Source organism: Cupressus sempervirens, chromosome 2, assembly GCF_028749045.1.
Source record: "Cupressus sempervirens isolate cs-2001-9-10 chromosome 2, ASM2874904v1, whole genome shotgun sequence".
Lineage (NCBI taxonomy): Eukaryota > Viridiplantae > Streptophyta > Pinopsida > Cupressales > Cupressaceae > Cupressus > Cupressus sempervirens.
Window position 1 is genome coordinate 532,260,320 of NC_143119.1, and position 27,401 is coordinate 532,287,720.

The following is a 27,401-nucleotide window of genomic DNA, read 5'->3' on the forward strand; positions in this document are numbered from 1 at the left end:
AATGAATATGTTATGTCTCAACATAGTCCATTTGCTTATTTTTGAAAGTACAGAAGAAGAACTTTATAGAACAAACTATTTCATGATTTTAATGAAGAACAATGATAACTAAAAATCATTGACACAGTACAAAAATATGCACCGAACATAGACAGCACACCTATTTCGGCCTATTGATATCTTGGAGATGGCATTCTTTCATACGCAACTGCTCCTCTAGTCATACCCCATATTACACATGTAATAAAGTTATATCAACATCATATATATTTCCATACTTTGTGAATCTTGTGACGACATCCTAGTATTGTATAGTGGGAAGTTATGTTCAAACTCCCCATTTTGTATTGGACATATCTCGGCATGATCTGAATACTTTTATATTCTTTTTCCTCCTTTTATTAGTAAATTGCAGTCTTATGGACCCACTCTAATTATATAATATAAAATATTAAGATCACTTGTTTTTTGAAAGATTGAAAAGTACATGCAGGATATAACATGCTAAAAAACCTTACACATTTTCAGCTTTTTGCGTAGGCTATGAAAAACTACTATCTACATCCAGCCTATTTTATTCCAAGTATCTAGACCATAGAGAAGACATGCCCAAACCAGCATGAACTTACTTATCCTCGAAGCTTTTGGTCACAAGGGTGCTGAACCAAGCAATTCCTTCAATCATGAACCCTAGAGCCTGCTTCAGAGGATCCACCCTTTCAATTGCATTGGTTTTCCTTCTAGTTTTTTTTTTCTCATGCTAAATAGATAAGAAGCCTCCATTGTGCCCAAACCACTCCATAATTGGCAATCAAGGTCCCATCAAAGGTGGAAGACTAGCTTCATAAAAACTTTTGTAATAGCATCATCACGGCCACCCAAAAATTGGCTATAAATCAAAATGGTTATAAATTTCTTTAAGAAGTTTTTGTCTTCTCTGAGGTCAAACAAAATTGCCAAAAACATTCAGAAAATGTTGGATTTCACTCTGTAGTTGTGGTTGTAACGTTGTCATTTCCTAGGTCAGTATCTTTTGCAAGGGTTGGCCTATTATTAGGGCTACTTTAACACAATGGATAGGAAGCCCATTCAGGGATCATGTGGCCCTTTTGGGAGGTTTGTGTGGTGTTTTGGGAGCTCAAAGCCAAACTCCTTTTTTTGGGAGAATGGCAATTTGCGTCTTGACCACCCAAATCTTGTGAAGCCTTGCAAGGGGCTTGATGAGCCATTTTAAATGTTCAAAGGCAGTTTATTATTTTTTAGTAGGGTTTCCTTTTTTTAGAAGAAGACTCGGAGTTAGACTACTGTTTTTAGACATCACCAGAAAACTATGTGCATCATCAATTTTCAGTTGAAGAGGTCAAGTGGATGGTTTTGAAATAAAAATTGAGATAATAAAGTATTGCCTTCAAGTTTAAATAAATAAAATACAAGTACTTTCCTATAAAGTTACTTTAAAATAATTTAATAAAGTAACTTTAAAAATAAATAATGAAGTAACTTTAAAAATATATAATAAAGTCACTTCTTACAATAATAGAAAATTACTACTGACCAAAAAAAAAATTGAAAATTACTTTATAAAGTCATAATGGGCACACATGATGAGAGATAAAAGTAATAATATTTTATTAAGTCATGAGAAACTCTAAAAGTGGCATTGGGGTTTGAGGAAGCATAAAAGAGACATTTGGGCTTTCATTTGGCATCTTTGGAGCTGTTATTATACTAAAGAATTCATCTTTGGCACTCTAGAGCTCTCAGTGCTAATGTCTATACATGTGGAAGATCACCAAAAGGCATCAAATACATGCAATTTTACAAAGAGATTCCTACATAGCAATTAATTATTTTCTTTCTAAGAATACTACAAGAAGATCCATTCTTCAGTTTGCAATAGTGGAGGAGACAGATTTTCATATTCATTTTCAAATCTAGGAGAAGATCTAAGCCAATTGGAAAACCATGCATCAACATGTTAATGTTATTGCAGCTATGGTCGGATTGCTTCAGGCCAACATAGATAACATAAAGGTTGTGATAATATAACTTATTGATAATATAAGAGTTATATTTATTGAGATAATATAATAATTATATTTATTGAGATCATATAATTATATAAATATATATATAATTAACTATAAGAGATAATTATTATATTAATATAATATGATATAAATCATATATAATAATTAATAGGGCCTCATGTGAAGAGTGGTGAACCTTGGGGAAGGGGCACCGCTGGTAAGTATATAGAAAGAGTGAAAACTTCATCTCTTGGCATCCATCATACAAACAATTAGAAAAACAACATAATATCAGTGCTTATTCGATCTTGTGCTTGTTCCTTCATAAAATCAATCACACAGCAATGGAGATGCATTGTATTCCTTGTAGCAAGGTGTGATATATACTCTAGGCTCTAGCAGTGATTAGCAATGGAGGTTTATTCATATGGCAAGACAATCATTGATGTGTTGAATAACTGAGAGGGATGGTGAATCATTTATCTCAGGTCACTTTAATACAATTTTTGTTAGTGTAGTTTTTTATTTTTCCTATTTTGCTGGGTTTTTCCTACACTTTTAATAATCTCGCTTAGGTTAATAAAGCATGTCTTATTAGGTGAATGGTTGTGAGGTGTCACCTTGCTAAATGTGAGCATCCATTAGCTATCTTAGGAAGATACTTTGCTATCTTTAGTCCGATAGATGGTTGCTCCTCATTGGTTGGTGTTGCCACCTCCTCCCTCTTCTTAGCCTATATAAGCATGCTACCTCGCTTGTATTTGGATCTCTTGTTTTTGCATCCTCTTAATGCTATTTTGCTTCCAGCATTTGCATTACTCTCTTGGAGACTAACTCTATAATGCTATTTTGATTTTGTATCATTTGCATTCATAGTTTAGATATTTATTCTTTGCACTAGTTTTTTGGGTTATTAATCTTATCAGATTTTAACATGGTATCAGAGCTTTTCTATGTGCAAGAGTAGATTTTAGTTTCCTTATTTGAGAGATTTGGGGGGGGCTAATAACTTTATTGTAGTTTTTTGAAAAACGAAGTATGCTCTTCTCTTGCATCTTTGGATGATCCTGAGAATCAGAAAAGTTTTGACAAAAATGCTTTTTCTCTGGGGTTTCAATCTCAAATTTGACAACCAACTTGCATATTTGGAGTTTTCAATCAGTATTGCAGGTTCCAGCATGCCATTGATGGAATTAGGAAGCTGATCCAGCATTTGCATGTCATATTTTGGTTGCTGCGGTCATTTTTTAATTTTTGGAGCCGTTTTTTACTGTTAAAGGTGTCTAATTTACACTATAGCAGCATCTTCTGTACATCAACAAGAAAAACGCTTTCTGGGTTTTGTTCACAGCCCCGAAAAACCATCTGGGTATCTTTTAGATTTTGCATGCAAGCTATATATTTTGCAAAATCAAGCATGAAAGGCTACAGCCATACCCCTCTCCGTTGGTAGTCGCAGATTTGAATGCAGTTTTCAAATGTCTCGTTCTTGCTCATACGGACTCCGATTTTGATGATTCTTGTTATGAACTCGGCTATTTTTTTGTGCTCTATCCACTAGTGGAGTTGTTTTTTGATTTTCATGCATGAATTCTTCAGAAATTGCAGATTCTCAGCCGGGACTGTGCACAGTTCTCGTTTTGAAAACTTCGGAGGATTATAACTTTCTCATACGACCTCATATCGAGGTGATTCTTTTTTTGAAAGTGCATGATTTTTCGAATAGATCGCAGTGGTGCTATTTGTTTCCGTGATTATTGTGCCCAAGTTTCACTTTTAGCATATGCTCTTCATGAGGGTTTGTAATGCATTGAAATCAAGACCACTAAGTATTTCTTTCTAGTGGTAGTTGTAAATGCACTAAAATAAAGTGTCAAATCATATTTCTTTGTGGGGGGTTGGGTTCTTTGATTGGGTAAAAAGGGGGGGGCATTGTCGTGGCTAGGTTCTCTTCTTTTTAGCATTTCTTCATCATGGATCAAACAAATATGCCCATCCTAACTCAACACAATTACTTTGAGTGGAAATCACGCATGACAATTCACTTAAGGAAAGCTGGATTAAATAGGATAACTATGGGACTTGAAACTAAACCTGCTAAAGATAAAGACAAGCCTAAGTGGTTTAACAAATGTGATGAGGCATATGGAACATTGTGTTTGTCTGTTTCTCCTGACTTGCTATTTCACATTGAGTCTTTGGATACACCAAATGAAGTATGGACAAAGCTAGAAACACTATTTGGCACACAAGATTCAATGAGGGGTCATATGTTGGAAAATGAATTAATTAGTTTGAGTCCAGGCAATTTCAACACAATTCAAGATTTCTTCACCAAATTGAAATCACCTATGCTCCACGGGGACGCGTCCCCTGCCTCTGTACCCTAGTACCCGTACCGGGTACGAAACGGGGACGCGGGTACGGATTTTGGCCGTACCCTGCGACGTCCCTTTTTTGAAAAATTTAGAAACGTCCCCGAAACGGCCAATTTTTTTGGGCAGGAAACTTGGGGACGGCCAGCAGTATCGGGGACAGTTTTGCCGTCCCCTATCCGTCCCCGAAACTGCTGGCCGTCCCCTTTTTTCCAGTCAATCTGGTAAAGGCAAACCATCCCCAAAAAAATATTTTTTCCTAATTTTTGTTGTTTGTGTGGCCCCTAGTCATCTTAAAGACATAATAACAATATGCAACCCATATTTGGTCCATTAAAACACTAACTCTTCTACTCATTTTTCGATTTAACATACTTGCTAAGAGGAAGGAAGAAAACATAAGAGCAGTAGCAGCAATGAGCAAAGATTGTGTTTAGTGAGGCAAGACTGCGTTCGGTATTTACTATTTACTAACTATTTTAGTTGGACTTCTCTTTATTTCATTCTGATTTCAGCATGATACTTGAAGCCTTCAGGCATTTTAATTTTTGCTATATATGTATGTGATATTGTTATAATGGAAGCACTTAGTATTTGCCATTTGATAATATTCCATGTATTTATCTTCTAAAATGTCTATGGTGAATGGTTTATCAATGTTATGATATACATATTTGAATTTTGTCTCTATATTAAAAAAAATCCCCTATGTTTTTAATCGCCGTCCCCTGATGTCCCGTCCCCTAAATTTTGGCTTCGACCCGTACCCGTACCGGAAACACGTCCCCGTCCCCTAAAACGTCCCCGTCCCGGAAACTCCGTGGAACATAGGAAATCACTAAGGCTGCAATTAAAACAATGTGGAATTGAAAAGAAAGATGAACAACTGATTCTTAGTATTCTCTCTAAGCTAAGTTCAGAATATTCTGTGTTTGTCTCTACCTTCTATGCTACTAAGGGTGCACTTGGTACTCAATTCACCATCCCATCTCTAGATGATTTTGCTGTCAATCTCACTCGAGAACAGGACGAGCTAATCCAGATGGGCACTCTTAAGTCCTCTAAGTCACATCCCTTAGCAACCAACCAAGGCACAAAAGAACAAAAAGGACAAAGTAGTAACAACAATAGTAAGGATGAGAAACAAAATAATAGTGAGGAAAAGAAGGATCAGATACCAATTGCTTCAAAAGCAACTATTGATACCTCATCCTCTAAGGGCGATAAGCCTAAGAAAGAAAAGGTTAAATGTGCCTATTGTAAAAGACCCGATCATGATGAACATAAATGTTTGAAGAAACAAATTGATCACTTGACATACATTCTTGAGAAGAATAATATTAGTGTTCCTAAGTCTATCAAACAAAGTTCTAATGAAAAGTCTAACAAGGCAAAAGAAAACAAGGGGAAAGGAAAGGGCAAGGCTCTTGTTGCAGTTGCTTCCTCACCATCCACTTGGGTTCTTGATTTGGGTGCTTCGCACCACATGGCTTCATCTAAGGAAGAACTTGCATCCTTGAAGCCATGTACTATGCCTTCTATTTTGATGGGTGATGACACTCCTATTGAGGTGTGTAGGAGAGGGTCTGTTGATGTAGGGGATGGCACATTCCATGATGTTCTTTGTGTACCCTCATTATCAACTAATCTCCTATCAATATACCAGATCACTCACACAGGTTTAGGCAAGCGGGTTGAGTTCACTCCTGATTCAGTGGAGATACGTGAGTTGCATAGTGATTCTGTAGTTGCAGTTGGGAGAGCAGATCATCAGTCACGGCTCTATCTATTTTCTCACTTTGTTCCTAATCCTCCTTCATCTGTTTTGCTCACTCACTCTAATGATTTGAGTAAATTATGGCATGAGCGGTTTGGCCATCTTAACTTTCGCTATTTGCATCAGCTCAAACAGCAGAGCATGGTCACAGGGTTGCCTTTGGTTCAATTCTCAGGAGGTGTTTGCCAAGGTTGCATTCTTGGTAAGCATCCTAAGGAAAAGTTTGACAAAAGTAAGGCATGGAGAGCTTCATAGATACTAGAGTTAGTTCACAGTGATTTGGCTGGTCCATTTCAACATCCTTCTTTCAACAAGGCCCGATATGTCCTCACATTCATTGATGACCTTTCTCGATATACATGGGTGTACTTTCTCAAACAAAAGTCCGAGGTATTTGATCATTTTCAAGACTTCAAAAATTTTGTAGAAAAGCAATCTGGGAAAGCCATCAAGGTTTTGCGCACAGACAATGGTGGTGAGTATGTCAACCATCGGTTTGAAAGATTTAGCACTTCAGAGGGGATTGATTTACAGCATTCAGTTCCATACAATCCTCAGAAAAATGGTGTTGCAGAACGGAAGAATAGATCCTTGAAGGAAATGGCAAACTGTATGATTCACTCTAGATCTCTTGCACCACAGTATTGGGCAGAAGCCATTAACTGTGCTTGTTATATCCAGAACCGTGTTCCTCACCGAGCCTTGAAGGGAGTTACTCCTTTTGAAGCTTGGAGCGGTCAGAAACTATCAGTTAAGCACTTTCGAGTTTTTGGCTCCCTTGCATGGGCCCACATTCCTATAGAGAAACGTAAGGCCTTGGATCCGCAAAGCAGACCTTGCATATTTGTAGGTTATCCTGATGGTGTGAAGGGTTATCGGTTGCTCCACCCTCCTACACATGAGTTATTCATTGAGAGGAGTGTTCAATTTGAGGAGGGATCTTCAAGCTCACTTTCTATCACTTCTCCAACTCCTTCTACCTTGACATTAGGGTCACTTGGAATACATGACAGATCTTCTGATGAGTCAGATTCACTTGAACAGTCTTCTACCTCTACTTCTAATGCAGAAAGTGATTTAGAGAACTCACCTCCTTCCTCTCCTAGTCATCATTCAGAGGTTAATGATTCCCCTCCAGATTCTCCATCTTCCTGTCCACTTTGGGCTAGACAGACCTTGCAGTCTGCTGGTGATTGGGTTGGGGATCCATCAGACACCAAGCGAACTTGTTCACAATTCCAAGATGCTCCACGTCTTCATTGCTACTGCCTCAGATCCACAGTCCTTTCATGAGGCTTCTAGTATTTCTGAGTGGGATACAACTATGCAGGAAGAGTATAGTTCCTTGATGAGGAACCACACTTGGGATCTTGTCCCTCTTCCTAAAGGAAGAAAACTTGTTCGATGTAAGTGGATCTATCGGACAAAATTTGCAGCAGATGGGTCAGTTGACAAACACAAGGCTCGCTTGGTCGCCAAAGGATTCTCCCAGGTTCCTAGGATTGACTACTCTGAGACTTTTGCGCCAGTTGCCCGAATGAATTCCATTCGAATTATTCTTGCCATTGCTGCAGCTAATTGTTGGGAAGTACATTAGATGGATGTGAAGAGTGCTTTTCTTCATGGTGACCTTCATGAGGAGATCTACATGGAGCAACCACAGGGCTTCCTTCAAGATTCTTCACTTGTGTGTCGTCTTCGGAAGTCTCTCTATGGCCTCAAACAAGCTCCTCAGGCCTGGTATGCCAAGATGGACTCCTTCCTTCTATCAGTTGGGTTCACTCGGTGCCATTTTGATCCTAACGTCTACATTTTGCAACAGGGTGATTCACTTCTATTTTTGGTTTTGTATGTTGATGACTTGCTGATCACAAGAAGTTCTTCACCCACCATTACGGCTGTCAAAGTGGCCCTTCAAGATAGTTTTTTGATAACTGACTTGGGCTTGCTGCATTACTTTCTCGGGATTGAGATCCTTCAGTCTCCTTCTGGGATCACCATCACACAATCCAAGTATGCTCTAGATTTACTCTCGAGGTTTCATATGGCTAACTGTAAGCCTGCTCCGACTCCCTTCCTTTCTGGAGTCAAACTTGAGGCTCAATGTTCTTCTCCACTTGTTGATGGCACTTTGTACCGCCAACTTGTTGGGAGTCTCATTTATCTGACTCATATGAGACCTGACATCTCCTATGCTGTATTCATGGTCTCTCGATTCATGCAGGAGCCCCATGAGTTGCACTGGAAAGCAGCCAAGCAGATCCTTCACTACATTCAGGGTTCTCATAATTGTGGGATTCACTATGCAGCAAGTATTGAGCTTGATTTGGTGGGCTACATAGATTCAGATCGGGCAGGTGATTCTGAGGATCGCAAGTCTACTTCAGGGTATAGCTTCTCACTTGGGTTAGGTCCTGTTTGTTGGTCGAGCAAAAAGCAGTCAGCTATTGCTCTGTCTTCTACTAAGGCTGAGTATCGGGGGGCTGTAAATGCCGCCACTGAGGCCATTTGGCTTCAACATCTTCTCACTGAGTTTGGTATCCAGATCAGACGGCCATCAGTCATATTTTGTGACAACCAGAGTGCCATTCAGATCTCACGGAATCCAGTTCATCATCAACGGACCAAACACATAGAGGTCCACATGCACCACATCCGAGAGCTCATCCATGGTCATGTCATTGACCTTCGCTATTGTCCGACTTCTGAGCAAGTTGCTGATATCTTCACCAAACCCTTCACTGAGAGCAAGTTCCTTCATTTGCGAGCTTTGTTGGGGGTGCGGGATGCTTCATCTTTTGGGGGGGCCTCTTCCTCTCGCTCGAAGTCCTGATTTTTTTTGTGGGGGGGTCTCTTTTCTCTCTCTTTTGGGAAATCTTATGTACATGGGTACCTCATCAAGCTTGATTTGCCGAGACCCATTTCTACATCCACCTAAGCTTCGCTTATGGGGGGGTGTTAGTGTAGTTTTTTATTTTTCCTATTTTGTTGGGTTTTTCCTACACTTTTAATAATCTCGCTTAGGTTAATAAAGCATGTCTTATTAGGTGAATGGTTGTCAGGTGTCACCTTCCTACATGTGAGCATCCATTAGCTATCTTGGGAAGATACTTTGCTATCTTTAGTCCGATAGATGGTTGCTCCTCATTGGTTGGTGTTGCCACCTCCTCCCTCTTCCTAGCCTATATAAGCATGCTACCTGGCTTGTATTTGGATCTCTTGTTTTTGCATCCTCTTAATGCTATTTTGCTTCCAGCATTTGTATTACTCTCTTGGAGACTAACTCTATGATGCTATTTTGATTTTGTATCATTTGCATTCATAGTTTAGATATTTATTCTTTGCACTAGTTTTTTGGATTATTAATCTTATCAAATTCTAACAATTTTCACCTCTTAAACTTGTCAACAAATAATCCTTACTAATCAGTTACAGCATTCAACCGACCAACTGCAATTACAACATTATGCATATGAAAACATGAAATAACATGCAACACGTTCAATCACACATGAACACCAATATTTAACATAGAAACCCAACTTGGATAAAAACCACTGTGGGAATTGTCACCCACAAAGAAATTCACTCTTCTGAAGTGAGCTTGGTTAAGAGCCAACCCTGTTAAAGGTCACAAACACATTTGCTAGATGTGACCCTATTAGGGGATTTTCACCAAAAATCAACCAGATCTATCAATCTTCAATGAGTGGCCTTATCAAAGGACTTAGTACATTTGTTAGAATGCCACCTTACAAAATATTTACAAATAGGACTATTAAATGCACTCGGTTAAGAGATTTTCTACTACAATCGTTAGAAAGTAACAATAAAATGATCTGTAGAAATAGGAACTACCTTTGCCTATTCAAATTTCCTTTCTACTCCTTCACTTCTTCACACTCATCCTTGCTAGCTAATCAATACCCAAACTTCATCCAATCCACTTTTCTTCTCTTGATTCACACTTTACTTCAACTCTATTCTAATCAGTGTACCGTTTTATCCTCATTCGGCTATCAGCAACATTAATATTCTTGCTCATCCTTTATATAGGCGTTTTTGTCACTTAATTGCATTTATTAGGGTTTCCTTGATTTCCTTTCATCCATTCGATCACATCACAGTTTGCATTCATTGAATCTGTCGCTCAGAAAAATGTTTTATGCATCGTGTCAATTGTAGTTCACCTTGAAACTTGAACTTTTCTTGTATCACAAACTATCCATTAAATCTTCATCATTGATCTGTAACTAACCTTTTTCATCTGTTGATTTCACTACCAAACTTCTTTCCTTCCTTTAAATCTTCTAGATCAATGCAGATTCTCACTCAATGTCATCCCACAATTGATTTTACCCAAACTATTGGTCTTTGTGGACCTATGTTCTTTCTTCACGGAACACCTTAATTTCCTCGGTTAACACTGTTCACTCGGTAACACCATTTGCTTGGTAACACTATCACAAGCTTGGTTCTTTAACACATTCGGTACACTTCCACCGTACAATATCCTTGCTTAGTAACCACCATTTCCAGCTCAGTAGCACAACACTTATTCCTTGTCTTTTCATTTCTCAACTTCAATCCTTTATTGCCGACTAATATAATTGACTTGTGCATCATTCTAACACTTCATCAAATCATGTAAAAAAATCAAACCAATATTACCTTGTCAAAGATTGATTTATCAATTGCCTATTTCAAGCTCATACACTTAAGCTCACTTGTTCATTTCATCTTCTATCTTTACCAACCATTTCTTTTCTCAAAACCAAATCCTTCAGATGATTTGTCAACTTACATAAATTGGTAAGTCAAGAGGCTTGACATCAATGATAATATAACAACTGATCCAATTCTCCTAAATCCCTTTCAGTGCTCAATTAACTGACCTTGTCCATCATCAGCACAGATTTGGGTGTCAATATCAGTTAGGGTAACATGATTTGTGTTCTCCATCTGTTACTAATAACTCTTATTGGTTGGCTATTACATATTGAGCCGATCACAACATTGGATGGAGTCCACATTGTGCAAAGACATTTTTAGCAGAAGTTGTGATTACTCTCATAAATCTTTATCGGGCTATATACATGTATTTTATGAAAACCAAAGCTTTTCTTGAGAATAGTAAGTAATGTGGTTTGTGGGCTTATTTCTACTCAAGTAAGAAGTTCAGAAAATCACATAAGGAGTTCCTTCAGAATACCATGTAAAGAATCATCAATCTTCAGAACATCATGATTAAATGTATAGTTATCAATTTCCAAAGAATATTATATTATCGGTTCAAGAGCTTAAATGATGATATATCTTAATTAGATTTTGCAATAACCCAGAATTTTACCACCTATACAAATTTACGACTATTTGATTGTTGACCACAGGGGAAAGGCTTCAAAAAGGGATATTACATACCATTGAACATGACCATAGTTGCAGACCTGCAAGTTCCCATTCTAGGAATATGCTTCAAGCATTGAAAGGACTATATAAAGGAATCAAAAACATTATAGGACACCTTCACTGACAAAAAGGCATCTAGGAACAGAATAGAATAGCATCAATTTTCACATGGACATTAATGAAAATAGGGGAAAGTTGTGCCATTGGGTATATTAAATATTTGGCTTTAATGATTGACCCTGGCAATACTGCAACTCTCATATCATTTTCAACGCTAATGATCCCATGGCAATAAAAGAAATTCATTTGATCAAATCTGCTACAAGGGCATCAAATATGGAAAGTATCTAAGGGTTTCTGATTTATAATTGTTATCCAGGGGTTACAATTGGCTATCCTTGGAATACATGCATGGGAATTACAGATTTCGATATTAGTTTGAATATTGATAATATTACATGAAACATCGAAGCATGTGATTGTTATTTTAATAGCCAGCAATCAGACTACACTATTTCAAGGTTTGGGCAATAAATATATTAGCATGTGTGGAAGTCGATTAGGTGCATTGATATTCCTTATGAGTGGTAACCATTTTTTTGATTTATAAATCATCATCAAAAGAAATAATAAAGAGATAGGGGTACATATAACATTTGGTAACAAGATCACAATAGAACAAGGATTGTTTCTCATTCACACAATTATTTTAATGTTGTCATAAACATTGTTTGGGAGACATTTGACTTCTATCCTTGTGATTGATATAACATCGAACCAATGAAGATATAAATAAATCTATTTGCATGGTAGGGACATCAATACTTAAAAGAGTATCAAAGTTTTAATAAATAAAGACATACTGCATTAATCCTTGGTGAAATTACTATTACTGAACAAAGTGAAAAAAATTATGGTCATCATATGAACAACATAGTGAGGGCATGAAATCTAACTAATTAATATTCTAAGTTGGAAGTATATACTCTTCGCTACTAAACTCAACATAATCTTGTCGTTGATGAGTTATTCTTGACAAATAAGTTTTCAAATGGGAAACATGACAATTCATCTTAACAAGCCAAATGGAGTTCAAAATGAAGATGATGGTGTTATATCTCAAGGAGTAAAATAACTCATCAAATAAATTGGAAGGTTTTGTCTCGAGGAATCAGAGTTATTCAGAATTGTGTAGTCTACAATATTGAGATTTGAATTATTGTGAAAGTTTGAAGATATTAGTTGGGCTCTAATTTGACACATCACATATGTGGCAATTGGAACTAGTAAGAGTGCAGACTTCATAGTAATCTCTTGGCTGCCATTACCATATGCAAAAGATGAATTTGGAGTTGCACAAGATTTTGTTTTATCTGAAAAATTACCAATAGTGTGGGAGGCCCTAAATTGCCAAGCCTGGGGATAAATCCACAATTAATTACATTAACTCATGGAATTAGAGAAGTACATTCGTGTATGGGAAACTCGTCGTGCGAACGATGTTTTGGTCATTGAACAAATAATCATGTGCCAAATGATGAGAGTCTCTTGGAGCAAGATATCTTCCACAATTGGGACTATGTAAGCAAGGTATGCTTCCGTAACAAAGGGAGCAACTAGAGGATTTGCTTCAATTGACTTTCGAGGATCTTGGTCATATTGGTTCAAAGAGAGTAGACCATGTCAAGATGGTTTCTCTAGTGATCGGGTATACTTCCATTTGGACCATGACTTCTCTAGTTTTGTCATGAGATAGAAGCCGCATCATTGAAATGTGATGATCGATTTCCACTTAGGGAAATTGTAGCAATCAAAGGACTCTAATTCATGAGATAGAGTCCCATGTATGTAGGCTAGAAGGCCTTTATGCAAACAACTAGGTCATGTTATTCTTGATAGATGGATACTTGGTGAATTTGGAACTCAATAAGAGTGATGCAAACTCCAACCTTGTATTTCATGACAAGTCAAAACATGTGGAGATCAAATATAACTATATTAGAGATTGTGCAAAGGAATGTTATTGAGTTGAGGTACATTAGTACTGAAGAAAAGACAACCGATATTCTGACCAAGCCTCTTGCCAAAGTGAAGTTTGTGCATTTTCAATAGAAGCTTGGAGTTGTTGAGAACGAAGCCCTTGTTGAAAGGGAGCCTCAATATTAGTGATTTTTTGAGATGTGCTTTAGTGCATTTGTCTCTAAGATGGAGAAATTTGAGGTATCAGCCCTCGTAGTGCATTTTCCTATGAAATAAAGAAATTTGAGGTGTCAACCCTCATAGTGCATTTTTCTATAAGATGGAGAAATCTAAGGTGTCAGCCCTCGTAGTGCATTTTTGTGAGATAAAGAAATTTGAGGTGTCAACCCTCGTAGTGCTTTTTTCTATGAGACCGAAAAATTTGAGGTGTCAACCCTTCTAGTGCATTTCTCTCTAAGATAGAGAAATTTGAGGTGTCATCCCTCGTAGTGCATTTTTCTCGAAGATGGACAAATTTGAGGTGTCAGCCCTCATAGTGCATTTTTCTCTAAGATGGAAAACATTGAGGTATCAACCCTTGTATGCATTTTTCTCTAAGACGAAAAAAGTTTAAGGTATCAACCCTTGTGATGCACTTTTTTCTGAGGAGAAATTTCAGGTGAAAGTCTGTGTTCCACCTTCTAGGAGTAGCCATGGTGGAGGTCATGTGAGAGACTTCATGACTCAACACTTGTGTTTATTCACCCTCTAGGAATAGCCATGGTGAACATCATGATGACATGATGACATTACGTAGAGTGATTACGTAATGAGCTCATGTTCATGATTAGGGAGCATCCTTGGGCCATTGGCAATCTTGCATCACCCAAAAATATTTCCTTTCTATTTATCTATTTCAATGTTCATTAGCTCATGATAGATCCAATTGGCTTGTTTTCTTATGCAATCACTATGGTGTGGACTTCTTATGACTATGTTCGCATCATGATCTACTGTTACCAAATAAAGTTATCTTAAGATTGGTTCTGTCCTATTCTAGCTTTCCTATTCTAACGACCAAGCTAGCAAGATTTAGCTTGCAATGGAGATTTGCGACTTGCTATGCAAATTGGCACATTGGTCTATGCTATAGTATGTTTCATAGACCCTCCTGTATGTTTGCAAGGCACGATGTATTTATATGGGAGTTATTCTTATGATTTGGGTCCTGACCTATCTACTTGTAGCACGTTTCATTTGTCTCAGAGATTCTTGATGAAATAAGCCAACTTGTGGTTGGCGATCTTGTATATATGTAGAAAAGATGTTCTAGTTTGGTAGTACGAAGTGGCTAGGAATAGCATGAGTTGTGTGGAAAAAGTAATAGATTACCGAGTGTAGTCTGAAAGCAATTGGAATGCTAGGTTTAGAGTTTTGAGGGATGATCAAATGCAAACTTGCTAGTAGTTGTATATTGACAATCGTGATGTAATAATTGCATTTGCATGTCAACTTGATGATAATCCAATGATATTCTTCCAGATTGTCTTTTGATGGTTAAGTTTGTTTGTGCATTTTTGTTGTTGGTTACTCTAGCTGCAAAGTTAGACATCTCCCTTGGAGATTCTCTGAACTTGGTTGCATTAGTTCATTTGCATTTCCATTCATGGGAGTAGCTGTGATGGACCTACCCTCCGAGAGTAGCCATGGTGGATACCAACTCAAATAGAAGGATTCCTCCCTAGCTAAGAGGGAATGTTAATATTGTTGTAGCTATGGTCGAATTCCTTTAGGCTCACATAGATAACATAAAGGTTGTGATAGTATATATTATTATTGTGATATAATAATTATATTTATAATACAATAATTATATTGTTATATTGTAATTATATTGATTATCAAATTAATGTTATATTGATAATATTATTATATTTATTGAAGGCAAGAGCTTACAAGTTAATGTACAACAATAACTTGTGAGCCTCTTATCTAGAGGTCTTGGGTTCAGCTCTACTCTAGCTTAACACAATAATAATTAATCTCAACAAATAATAATAATTTAATCTAGGATTCAACCAATTACCTCTCAAAAAAAATATTTATTGATATAATATAATATATATAAATTATATAAATTAATATATATTTAACTATAAGAGATATTCATTATATTATTATAATAGTATCATAATATAATTATATTATATAAATAAAAAATGGGCAGGCCTCCTCACCAAAAATGGTTAGGTTATAATAGTGGATGGCACGATGATGTAGAACGCTTTTCTCAATATGATGCCACTAAAAATTCATATGCTGCTGAAATTGATTTAACCAATGATATAGAGGAAGAAAGATCCTAGGGGAGAATCATGCCCTCATCGGAAGAATCATTGGCCCTAGAATGACTAAATGCAACATCAAATACTAGATTGTTAAGTATTGAGGTTCCGATTTGGTAGTGAAATTTCTCCCTAAAACTTTCTTCATCGCCAATTTCACTAATCATGAGGAATGCAACAAACTCATGAACTAAAAAAATTAGTTCATTGACATGCATCCTTTCTATATTTAACCTTGGTTTCCCAATTTCAACCTAGTACTTCTTGTTGTCTATGAAAAATAGGTCAGGATAAATTTGTATAATTTACCAATGAAATATTGAAGCAAAAGTTGCTTGGAAAAAATTGGCAGATCTTTGGGCATTCTATTGGAAATTAATGAAGAAATCATCGAGAAGGATATTTTGAAAGATCCCTGATGGATCTCTGCTGCAAATCTGTTGTAGATTTATTTTATTTTTGTTTTTTCCTGTTTATTAATGTTTTCTTGTAGAACTAGATGGAAATGCAGAAGAGTTTGTTTGTTTTTGTGTTTTTGATGATTATTCCACATAGAAATGAGAAGTAACAAATGGCAAGAAAAGAGTCTGAAAATAAATAACAATATGCAGTAAAATCAGAGTTGATACAAATCGTACCAGGCAGATCTCTGAATTAAAGAGCCAAATAAAAGATCCAGTACATTTCCTCTAACAATGACGCCACAACTGGCTAATGAAAACGGGCTGATAAGATGCAAGATTCTGCTGCTGAGTAACCGATTTTTCTATGTATCCAAGTGCTGCAAATGACAGAGTACGGCTACAAGAAATGGCAATGTACGGCTGCTAGAATTCACCTCCCATACGCCAAAGAACATGCCCAACAAAACAAACTGTAGGCCCAAGCTGAAGTGGTGTCTACCTTCCTCCTGAATACTGTTGAAACTACTGACAAACCAATACTCAATGCTGCTGAGGGTTACGTCCCAGCCAGCAATTACCCTGGGGTTTGCGTCCCAGAATGCAAATCGCTCAAGCAGAGCAAATCTAAAAAGAAGTGTTTGAAAACTATGCATAATCATGAGAAATGGCGCCCATCTCCTTATAACCCCTTGCAAAGCAATTCGAACCCTAAAGTGACCCCCAATTGGCGTTGGCTATAAAAATGAATTAAATCTTATTTTAAAGTGACCATGTCACTAGAAAATGACCTTTTCCACCATAGTAATAAATCCGCTCACCGAACTGCCCTGAGACCAAAGAGGAAGATTTAGAGAACTTCAAGACCTTTCCAACGAGCTATCATAACATGGGATACGCATCCAGATGAGGCCAAAATTCCCTTATTACTCCAAAATGGCTATTAACTTAGCCTTATTTAAATATTAAACACTAACTTAGGAAATATTAAAAATATAACCCAAATAGCCATAAACTGCCCAACTGACATCACAAACCATAAAATCATCCTGTCACCTGTCTGTGACTGAAGTCGGAAATCAAGGATCCACTGGCAGCCTCATCCCTAAAATCTAGGGATGCTCCTAAAATTTAGGAAACAAGCCCTATCCCTCTGAAACTGAACCCAAAGGGTCATCTCATGGAAACCCAGCCCTGGGCATGATCATACCTCCTAAAAAGTAGGAATGAACCCCATAAATGTAGGAACTGCCTCCTAAAAACAAGGAACGTCACCCAACTGATCAATACCCACCAGAAAACCAAGTCCCCAACACAGAATAACCATACTGGGTCTCTATCCAACCCTGTCAGCCTACAAGACCCCATAATAAGCTGACTCACATGTCTCTGTTAGACTGAGCTAGAGTGGGGACATGACATATTTACTCCTTTGCCAAACTCAAAATCACAATGGTGAAAGAAGTTTTGAAGCAAATCTTTCTCATTATGTCTAATGGCAAGTGGAAGCAACATATTGAAGTTGAAAAAGAAGTCTCACCTTCCCACAAGTGTGGTAGCTTTTTACACTCTCCATCAGAATACAAAATGTTTGTTCGAAGAGCAAGGTGCAAACCTCAAAAAAAGCCTTCACACAAATGGGTCCCCAAAGAGAAAGTCACCCCCCAGCCCCTTCTCGGTCCTTCTTCCAACGTAGAGAAACTAGGCATCGATGTTTCTCTCAATCCTTTTGAATCTATGGATTAACCCTTAGTGCATTCTTCTTATGATCTTGACTCTTCTAAATACAAAGATATTGTGGAGCACTCTATCCCAGAAAAGGAAGAAGCCTCCTCAAACACTAATGATAATTTTGACTTGGTTTCGATTGTGACTGAGAGGGTAAAGGTGATGAACTTCACAACTTGGACCCTAGATGCATTAGCCAATCTGCCAACAGCCTTCTTAGTAGAGCAAAGGGGCCTAGAGGAAGAAAAAGCAACAAACAAATAAGGGAGGAAAGAGACAAAGAAAAAGGCATTGTCAACATTTTAGGCTTTTGAAAGAAATCCAAGGGAGATGAATCCTCTCTTGGGAGGTAATGAAGATACTCTCTTGGAATGTCAAGGGATTATCTCCCCCTAGCAAAAGATGCTTGGTCAAAGGGGCTATCAACAAAATTTCCTCTAATATCATTTATGCCAAGAGACCAAGCTCTATGTTGATAAAACTTCAAGCTTCATTAAATTTTGCTCCAACTATCAAGGTATCTTTCCAAATGCTAGAGGAACTTCGGGAGGATTTGGCATTCTGTGGAATCCTAGCACCATTTATATTCAACCGTCTGCATCTCACGATCACTCAATCGCCCATGATATTTCTTCTTTGGGATCTCAAATCAAGTTTTCCTTATTCAATGTCTATGGACCTACAAAGATTAAAGACAGAGAAGGTCTGGCAAAAAATAACACAATTCATTGCCCCCTTCAACAAGTAAAAGGTCATTTTGGGTGGAGATTTCAAAGCATTATTAGATATTGATGAAAAGCTAGTGGCCTAAGAAAAAGTTTCAAAATCATGGAAGATTTCAAAAACTTTATTTATAGTAACAAAGATGTAGATATCACCCCCAACAATGAACATTTTACTTGGACAAACAGGAGATTGAATTTTCCCAAGATCTCAGAGAGATTGGACAAGTTCCTTATATCTAAAGACTGGTTGTCTAGTATCCTTTCACTTTCCTCTTCCATCATTCATCAAGTGGGCTCAAACTATCATTGCTGAACCAGTTTAGCTACGAGAAAGATCTTTTGATTGAGACTCAACCTCTACCATCTCTTCCAGCTCACCTTACCTTCTACTTTTTTATTTTCATCATGTTTGGTGTTGTTATTTCTTCTTGATTTTTCTTGTCAAGTTCTCCCATTTCATACGCTTTCTCTTCAGCATGTAAGTGTGTTTTAATTGCATCTATTGCTGGTGAAAGATCATCTAGTTCGAACAGCATTCCTTGCATCTCGTCTAGCATCATACTCTATGTCTTTTGCAGCTCCTCACTTATTGTGGCACCATCACTCATTATGTGGCATTATCAATGATTTGGCTCTTTGTCTCCAACGTGGCAGCCACTAGGATCATAGTGTGTGCTAGATCCTTGTCAGGAGATACTTACGGTGATATGTGCTCAAGCTTTCATAACAATTGCAATATTGTAGCTATCGACTTCCTCTCCCTATGTAAAGTCTCCTTGAGTAGTCGAGTTTGACGAGTTTTGCGCTTAAACATTCTTAATAAAGAATGACAATGATATTGTGAGATGCAAAAAGAATGGAATAAACATCATCATGTGCTATCAAAGAATATGGGGTTTGGTTTTGTTATTTTTGGCAAAGAAATGCACATTGATTTTGAGCAGATTTTGTTCTTAGTGGTCAAGATATTCAATCTACAAAGGTTGATCATACCATGTGTTTTTGTAATCATCATTTTGTGCTCCTCCGATAATTATAACATCTACCTTGCCGTTGTAACTTGATACACGATGGTTTTAGCATCAAATTATTCTTGCATAGATTTTTGAGCATGTGTACTTATCATACTCATTATGGATTATTCCCAAACATTTTTTATTTGAGAAATTATCTGCGGATGCTTATTATTGTTATGTTATAGTTTTGATATACATACATGTATCATGGAGAATAGAAAGTGATATAAGTAAAAGTCTTCTAATTTTTTATTTAAGGAAATCAATACAGATCTAAATTTTAGAGGGCTAGGTTTTTCCCAGGATATTGCTTGTGTATCTTGCATTATTCTTTCATGTTCTTTTATATGTCTTCTACTTCAAATTTCAACCTAGTATCAGAGTAGGCCTAAAGAATTTTGATCCTGAACAAAAAGCGTCTTTTGTTCATACTATTTATTTCTATTTTGGCTAGTTATTCTCAGTTTACAAAAAATGGTGACTAGGTTGAAAGTTGAAGACAGGCTAGATGGCTCCTCAAATTTTGCTTCTTGGAAACCCTGGGTTCTCAATGCTCTTGAAGAGAATGACCTTTTGGATTATGTGAATTCTGATGTTGCAAAGCCATCTGATAAAGCTGAAAGAACTCAGTGCAGGTTCAACAAGATTATGGCCAAAAAGAGCATGATCGGCTTTGTTAAAGATCATCTAATTCCAGTTATTTCAAAGATGGAATCAGCTAAAGAAATGTTCATGACTCTAAAGGATTTGTACGAGTTTAATAATACCAGCAAAGTTATTGCCTCGATGCATTAACCACTACATGTAAAAATGGAAAAATGTGACACTATAGTTACTTCATGAAAATTACATAATTGAAGGATCCTCTTAGCACAATTAAAGAGACATTTTCAGATAAAGATCTTATCATGCTTGCTATTAATGGACTTCGACATTCTTGGGAATCCTTTATCCAGGGCATTAGTTGAAGAGATGAGCTTCTAAACTTTGATAGATTGAGGGCAGATTGTATTCAAGAGGAGTGCAGATTGGAAGCAAGAGGAAATGATTATAGAAATCATCACAAGGATGATCATGTTCTTGCAGCTCATACTTCAAGAGTAAAGGGGAAGAAAGGTAGCTTCAAGAGGTTCAGAGACAAAAATTTGGAATCTACTCCTAACTCCAAGAGAGTAAAAAGGGAATATTCAAAAAACCAATGCTTCATGTGTGACAAGTATGGGCACATTGCAAGAGATGCTTATACTAGGCCAACGACTCAAGCAGCTGCAACAATTGTTGAAAACCCTTCTCCTCAAAAAGAGTCAGGTGAAAATGGTGAGGAATTCTTATTTATTTCTGCACTTTATAGCAACATTCCTACAAACAGTGATACATGGCTGATTGACAGCAGTCCATCTCGTCATATAACTATTAGATTTTGTGGACCTTTGATAGATAAAACAATTACAATAGATATGGAACAATAGATACTCTTACTTGAATCACAGTAGTGCAGAGTTGTTCTTCAAATAATGGTGATCTTTGTATTGCTTATGTTCAGTATCTCTTTCTGTATATTGATGATAATATTATAATGCTCCTGCAGATTAGAGTTCAGAAGAAAATGTACTGGAAAGTATTTGTGATGATTGATATACAGATTGTTGGGTCTGAGATGCCGTGTATTGATATCTTTCCTCAGTGATCTGTCTACCTATATGTATAAAGGCGGAGAGTCATGACCCTGTTGATGTCAGTTTTGTACCACTACATAACTTATAGCGATTGAATACTTGACATGGAATGTTGAACACTCAATTCCTCTCTTGAAAAGTTAATACTCATGAAGACATAAGAAAAACTCCAATGTTCCTTACACCTATGGATACTAACTCAGTTATATCGATGTGATTTGTTGGTAATCACATAGGCAGCCTTATGTTGTTCATTCAAGGATGACTTGGAATTTTGGTGTGATGGTGATGATGATGTTTGTAAAATATACAAGTACAAGATAATGTTGATGGTGGTGATGGTGGGGGGTGTGTTTACCAATGATACTTCTCCTTACTTCCTTCCTCAAAGCTCCACATACTAAACTACTCACTGCTCTACTCCTACTCCTATGAATGGAAAGATTAGCAAATGGATGGGGATCAAATCTAATGAAAGCTAAACAGTAGCTCTACCTCCATAGATGCAATGATTCAAGGGAAAATGACTAGATTACTACACAAGGCTTCTAACTAGCCGCTAGGATGCTAGCGGCCTAGTTTATAAATCCCTATCAAACATCCACTAATATCACCATGCAATTATCCATCTAGTCTTACTCTTACTAACTTCTTGAAATGAAATCTACTTTAACAACTTCAAAGGAAATCTAATTTTAACTATTGGAAGTAGAAACCATGCAATAACACCAAATGTTCTTAATCACCATGCAAGTCACAATAATGATAAAGAGAAGCGATTTTGGTATCATCTTAGCAACAATTTTCTCTGACCCTTTACAAATGAGAGCAAATGGTCTTATATAGAGGCCAAAATTACAACCAACGGTAGAGATTAAGAGGCAAAACCAACGATCCAGATTGGATCCTAGAAAACCTAATTAGGGTTGTCACCCGATCGGCCAATGAGAAGACACCACCTCATCAATGGAGCAATGAAAAAAAAGGAAAAGTGGCAACCAATGAGAAGGCACCAAAATGGTAGCCAATCATTATCAGACGCCTATCCTACCCAAGAAGAAGGAGAATTTGCCACTTGGGCTTACATCAAATGATCTTCTAATATAGTTTTACCCCTTTCTTTCATCTTTTTAGCCAAAGTAATGAACTTGGCTAGCTTGTCATTGACTTCCTTCACGGGAGGGCAGAGTATGTTTCATCTTGAGCTCAGCTAAATTCATCATGTTGCTCGCTGCTTGCAGTGTTTTCTCATGATCCTTCTCATATTCTTTCGTGTATCCAATAAAGGCATTGAGAGAGGCAAGGGTGCCCATATGTTTCTTCTTGATGGCAACCTTCCCCAACTCATCCAATCTTAATCCAAACTCTTTCTCATTGACGTTCTCCTCCTTGATATCTTCAAAATCAAGCATAGCCCCAACATTGCTCATCATGGTTGAAATGGAAGTGTCAACGCTTGGGCTGTGCTGTCAATCTCATTCTATACCTCTTCAAGTATTCTCAATTTGATAGTCAAGGCAATAAACCAAGACTCCACCGTACTCAATCCTCCTTCATCTACTAACTTGGCTCTTTCCATATATTTCTTCAATAGCTCAATGAATGCTTGTAGCCTAGGAATGGTTAAGTCCTTGACTAGAAGGAAATCCTTCCATTCACCTTCAAATATTCTGAATCTATCTCTAACAGCCACTAATGACCTAAATGTCGAGACAAAGGAAGGCAAAAAATTCCGCCCATCTTGGATGGTATCATGGATCCAATCCTTGACTTCACGCAACTGAGCTGATATCTCATCTGTGTCGCTCTCGCTGTCTTGTGGAAGGGATGCCTGATGCAACTATTAGATAGGCTGGCAATCTCTCCAATACCTGTTTTCAGCCTCCAACTTCACAATCTTTTTGTTTGCCTTCCCCAACCTTTCTCGGGTTGAAACCATGCCTTCCTGGATCTCCTCATATTCCATGTCATCCGTGATTCTTTCCAAGTTATGTTCCACTATCTCATATTCCTGTGCTGCAATCTCATCCAATGCCTTGTTAACAGTTGGTATAGAAATCTGAACTTTTCGGTGACCATCATTGTCGCTCCTAATTACCTTTGCCACTGTTTATGCAATTTGTTTATAGTTCTCGCTATCACTCTTTTCTACTAATCCTTGGATGTCTTCAACTGTTCAGAAAATCACTTCCTCGCCCCTTAGCATAAGCATTTGCCTTAACCATAGTGGTGCAGTGCATCTCCCCAAATCTGGATTCAGTTCAACTAGCAAAGCATCACCAACAGCCTCAAGCACCTGGCTTATTTCCTCAATATCAACTGGTCAATCCTCTTCTTCACTAGTGATTGTCACATCTTCTCCATGTTGGTTCTCCGAGAGAGGAGAGTACATGGTGCTATCGTTGTAACCACTTGATTCTGAATCAGAGCTCACCTCTACCGCAGCCCCTCGTCCACTTGTATTATCTTCTTGGCTTCTAGCCTCAATTATGCTCTCTTGATGGCGTTGCATTTTGTTTCTTTATTGGAGGTTCCCGATGTTCTTTACTTTTCTCAACCTCCAAACCTCTCTTCATGTTCTTAACTGTTCTTTGCTGCTAGCTACTGTCCTCACCTTTCTGTCCGACCAATTCAGCTAGACCTTCCTTTGGTTTCATCTTCTCATAAGTAAGGTGTACCCTCTAACTTTTTAATTTCCTTAACTTCTCATTATACCATGACTTGGTGTGTAGGTCCATTGTCCTTGTAACTGCCTCCAAGGAAGGATCCTAATGATCATCCCAATCCACTGGATTCAACTCCATTCCATCCACTGTATTATAATCTTCTCTCAGCACATTTTCATTATCTTTTAGTTGATCGGGAATATCAAGACCTCTCCATCTGATTGCCCTCATCATGTTCACTGACAATCTTGAGAAAGCTAGCTTTCTCACGTGAAAATCATCTTGTGCATTGGCTCAGATATCCTCTATAGTAGGAAAATGTTTGAATGTATTTCCATGAGATGCCTTGATAAGACCATTAGGATCAAATCCTTGCCTTGCTCTATACCATGCTAGATGATACCATTCTAATTCTTTCTCCGCAGTTGCAAAGGCGATAGGACTGGGGCAACTATCATTGTCAATTCCAAATGAGAAGGTGTTCCCTGTCTCACCTTTAAGTTTCATCATTTTGTCATAATGCTCAAGTTGCCTAGCCAATTCCATCAAAACTACCTTGTCGGGTGGGTACCTTGGAAGTCTCTTGGGACATACTGTGCTTCCTGTTACTCTAATATATGTGAATTGCAAAAATTGGATGAACCAACTCCCATACTTCTTAACTTTTTCTTTTGCTTCTGATGAGAGCCTATTAGCAAATGTCCATTCCAATATCCTTACCGTTTTCATGGCAAAGGCGTCACAAAACATCTTATAATCTTTGGTGTTGTGCAAATGAAGCTGTGGATAGCACTCGTGCACCAAACATTGCCCCGGCCCATTACCAATTACTCCTAAGGCCTTAAGTCCAGGATTTTCATATAGTCCTACAATTAGATAGAAAAGATAGGATCACATACTGAATTGCTTTTGATTTTGCACGGTCCTAAGTTGCAAGTCTAAATTCTTGCTTATAATCCTAGCCCAATCAAATCTTCTCTTTCCATTTTCAATTTCATCAATAAAATAATACATCCAGTTTTCGAATTGCATACCTTAAGCTAAGCCCATGATCCGACTGAGAAGCACAATGAGCTCGCCATACTCTAATTTAAAATCTGACGTAGTGAGCCTTGATGACCTGGTGACTCCCTTCTTGCCCTTGTGTAGCCAATCCTGCTTTAGATGAATGAAATAGGCCTCCTGGTTGTCTGGAATAACTTAGCTGCCTGATCCATCATTACTATCGTCATGCCTTTGTACTGGGGGATATTAAATGCTTCTTCGACCACTTGTCCACCGATGTTGGCTAACACTCTCTTCCCTTCATCAAAAATGATGGACTTACTAGCCAAATCAAACCAGGATGCACACTCCATTACCGATTCTAGACAAGGTAAGGTAGGAGGGAAGGTTGCTGCATGTACGATTCTACTTTTGTAAAAAAAAATTGCAATGGGGGATTGTCCTTCCTTCAATCTATCCTTTAACTGGATCATATTCACTATGCCAATATTGGTATCACTTATTCGCCTCACTTTCAAGAAGAAGGTGGTCTTAGGCATCATGTCCTCCTTGTCTTTTTTGGTGTTCGTTCCTTTTGAGTTCTTGCTTGCACTAGCCTCTACCATCCTAAACACTTATTTTTGCCCCTTCGTTCTAAGTGATATGGACTACCCTTATCGATCTCCAACCTTCTTTCTATCGATGGAATCTAGCTTATTTTTGCCTCACCAAGTCCTATCTCTAAACTTATCAATCTCTAACCTCCAACCTAGGGGTGGGACTACCACTTATTTCTACCTCTTCGTTACCTTAGGATATGGACTACACTTATATCTTCCAACTTCAAAACTAGGGTGTTCTAACTTATTTCTGCCTCGCCGAGTGTCCTATCATGAAATCTATACTTATCTCTCCAAACTTCAACCTATTAATGGGATGATGAAGTGGTGGATGATGAATGCAAGAAAAGCATAAGGGAAACGAAACCAAGCAAGAATAAGGAGTGGAATCCGCTTTTAAGCGAATCTTCATCTCTAAAACGAGTAGAATTTTACCTTAATTTTGTCTTTTACCAATAACTGGGCCCTTTTTGGATTCAGATCAGACTTAAGAAAATGTAAGCCTCCTTGCAAATAGTGATGCCCTAGCAAAATCAGAACTTTGACCTCTTTGAAACTGCCCAACTTTGCCAAAAATCAGATCTTGAATCATGTATCTTCTAAAAATTGCCCAAGCTGAAAATTGAAATCACAACCCTCCTAGAAAAAATCAAACCTCCACAAAATCACCCATGCAAAAGAAAAATTCCAGATTTGCTCACAAATCGCTTAGGGCAGAAATTCACCCAAATTGGAAGAAAGAGAATGGTGTCAAGCAAGGAAAATCTACTCCAACAAGAAAATTGCCTAGGCTAGAAATTGTCTCTTCAAGAAAAATCACCCAACACATTAGGAGGAAGGTAGACTGAGGAGATAAGAGTGGGGGAGCCCCTCTTATACCACAATTTCATGTCTCTGTCTCTCCAAGCTGGCCGACTTGCCTTGGAGGAGAACAAAATTAAATTAACCCTTTATTAATGGCCCAGATTTAAATGCCATGCTAAAATTACTTAGCTTAAAGTGAAATTAACCCATTCAATTGTTGGTTGTGATCAAAAATTGCAAAATAAAACAAGGAAATACTGGGAGATGCCAAAATTTTCATTTAAAAATGTTTTAGCAATTAAAATATCATTAAAATCGAATTTAGCAAGCCAGAATCAATTTTCAATTTTAATTTACCAATTTCTTTTGAACATTTAAAAAATCTCCTAAGCAATATTTCAACCAATTTAATGAGATTTTATAATTTAATCCACTTTCAATTTTGCAATGCAATTTTAATTTTTAAACCAAAATAACTTATTTTTTCTAGCATCCAAAATCGATTTTCCAATTTTAATTTCACTATCAAAAAAAAAATTTCACCAAAAAATTCAAGATTTCCAAAACAATTAAATCTAAAAATTTCATTTTGAAAATGTTCAAGTCTATACAATTATATCAAATTTTCAAAATCCATCAAGTGCCAAAATTTGCAAATTTATACTACTGAATATTGTTCTAACCATTGAAAAAAATGTTGCTTTGAAACTTGTTTGGGCTAAGGATAAATTACATGCTCCGAAAAATCAAATTAACAGCCGGCGAAAAAAAAAACTCAAATCCCTCCTGGCCCAAAGGCATCAGGTGTAAAAATTTTCAAATCGAAAAGCTTTGGACAACTCCAAAAAAGAATTTGCTAAGGCGATCCAGAAAAAAGGGGGTCCCC

The 27,401-nt window shown here is 37.4% G+C and overlaps 1 protein-coding gene across 10 annotated transcripts in view; it reads right to left on the minus strand.

Annotated features, from left to right (window-relative positions):
• The window catches only part of LOC149573299 (Cytidine/deoxycytidylate deaminase family protein), a 235,551-nt gene that overhangs the window by 158,407 nt on the left and 49,743 nt on the right, over nucleotides 1-27,401 (minus strand). The window lies entirely within an intron of this gene.